Here is a 2,500-nt window from a genome sequence, read left to right as displayed (position 1 = left end):
TCAGACGCTTCAGAGCTCCATGCTGGAAGGGAGATCTCCATGCTGGAAGGGAGAGCTATCGGAGCTCCCTACCGGGCGTCAGATCAGACGCTTCAGAGCTCCATGCTGGAAGGGAGATCTCCATGCTGGAAGGGAGAGCTCCATGCTGGAAGGGAGAGCTCCATGCTTGATGCCAGAGGTCCATGCTTGATGCCAGAGGTCCATGCTTGATGCCAGAGGTACATTGCGGGAAGTCGGAGCTCCCTTCCGGGCGTCGGATCAGACGCTTCAGAGCTCCATGCTTGATGCCAGAGGTCCATGCTTGATGCCAGAGGTCCATGCTTGATGCCAGAGGTACATTGCGGGAAGTCGGAGCTCCCTACCGGGCGTCAGATCAGACGCTTCAGAGCTCCATGCTGGAAGGGAGATCTCCATGCTGGAAGGGAGAGCTGTCGGAGCTCCCTTCCGGGCGTCGGATCAGACGCTTCAGAGCTCCATGCTGGAAGGGAGATCTCCATGCTGGAAGGGAGAGCTGTCGGAGCTCCCTTCCGGGCGTCGGATCAGACGCTTCAGAGCTCCATGCTGGAAGGGAGATCTCCATGCTGGAAGGGAGAGCTCCATGCTGGAAGGGAGAGCTCCATGCTTGATGCCAGAGGTCCATGCTTGATGCCAGAGGTACATTGCGGGAAGTCGGAGCTCCCTACCGGGCGTCAGATCAGACGCTTCAGAGCTCCATGCTGGAAGGGAGAGCTCCATGCTGGAAGGGAGAGCTGTCGGAGCTCCCTTCCGGCGTCGGATCAGACGCTTCAGAGCTCCATGCTGGAAGGGAGATCTCCATGCTGGAAGGGAGAGCTGTCGGAGCTCCCTTCCGGGCGTCGGATCAGACGCTTCAGAGCTCCATGCTGGAAGGGAGATCTCCATGCTGGAAGGGAGAGCTCCATGCTTGATGCCAGAGGTCCATGCTTGATGCCAGAGGTCCATGCGGGAAGTCGGAGCTCCCTTCCGGGCGTCAGATCAGACGCTTCAGAGCTCCATGCTGGAAGGGAGAGCTCCATGCTGGAAGGGAGAGCTGTCGGAGCTCCCTTCCGGGCGTCGGATCAGACGCTTCAGAGCTCCATGCTGGAAGGGAGATCTCCATGCTGGAAGGGAGAGCTGTCGGAGCTCCCTTCCGGGCATCGGATCAGACGCTTCAGAGCTCCATGCTGGAAGGGAGAGCTCCATGCTGGAAGGGAGCGCTCCATGCTGGAAGGGAGCGCTCCATGCTGGAAGGGAGAGCTCCATGCTTGATGCCAGAGGTCCATGCTTGATGCCAGAGGTACATTGCGGGAAGTCGGAGCTCCCTACCGGGCGTCAGATCAGACGCTTCAGAGCTCCATGCTGGAAGGGAGATCTCCATGCTGGAAGGGAGAGCTGTCGGAGCTCCCTTCCGGGCGTCGGATCAGACGCTTCAGAGCTCCATGCTGGAAGGGAGATCTCCATGCTGGAAGGGAGAGCTCCATGCTGGAAGGGAGATGCTCCTTGCTGGTCCGAGCGACCCAAGTGGTCATCTTCCCGTTCAAATGAACGGAGTTTCTACCAGAGGCAGTTTCGCGGGTGAAGTACCGATTTCGGTCGTGTGGGGCGCTGTAGTCAAGCCTTCCTACATACCACAGTGTGGTGTCCTCGGCCTGTCCTTGTCTTTTTTCCTCCGTTAAAAATTTTCCCTCCGCGGTTCCGAATCGGGGCACTCGCCGTGTTTTTAGGGAACTCCATATTCTTCTGGTGGGAGCAGTCATTGTGAAGACTTGGGATTCGGCCGTGTGGGGGATGCCGCTGCCGTCGTCCCTTCCTTCATACCTCAGTGCGGTGGCCTTGGCTGTCCTAAGTCTTTTCCCTCCGTTAAAAAAAAAAAAAAAAAAAATTCCCTACGCGGTTCCGTTGCGTGGCACTCGCCCTGTTTTTGTGGAACTCTATTCTGCTCGAGGGAGCAGTCATGGTGAAGACTTGGGCTTCGGTCGTATCTTGTCTCCCTTTGATTTTTTTTTTTGCCTTCACCACGACACTCGGGCCGGCATGGGGGGGAGAGCGCAGCGTGAACATAGCCCTCCCTCCCTCCCTACCGACCCTTACCCCGACCGAATGGCACTCGTGACCCGCCCTTGGGGGGCCCCCGCCGGCCGGCCGGCCCTGCGCCGGTGTCGGTGCGGGCGGGCGGTTCCCCCAGCCTGCGGGTTCGCCTCGTTGTTCCCGGCCCTCCGAAGGTGGCGCTCTCGCGTTCACCCTAGGTTAGGCCGGGGCTCCAAGGCGAGACCGAGACGCTCCGTCTCCCGACGCACAGCGGTCCTCCTCCGGTGCCCGCCGCCCGGTCGGCGTCAGCCGCCCGCTGGCGTCTGCCGTCCGTTGACCCTCGCGCGGCGGGCCTCCCGGCGAGCGCGCACCCTCTCTAAGCCAGCCCCCTGACGGACGAGCGCGGGCTCTAACGGTCCGCCTCTCCAGCTTCCAGCCGTCTCAGTCGCGGCGGCCGCCGTGAAAAGCGGTCGCC

The sequence above is a fragment of the Phyllopteryx taeniolatus genome, chromosome 16, assembly GCF_024500385.1.
Source record: "Phyllopteryx taeniolatus isolate TA_2022b chromosome 16, UOR_Ptae_1.2, whole genome shotgun sequence".
Lineage (NCBI taxonomy): Eukaryota > Metazoa > Chordata > Actinopteri > Syngnathiformes > Syngnathidae > Phyllopteryx > Phyllopteryx taeniolatus.
The sequence above is the reverse complement of the archived record's forward strand: the minus strand, read 5'-3'. Positions refer to the sequence as shown.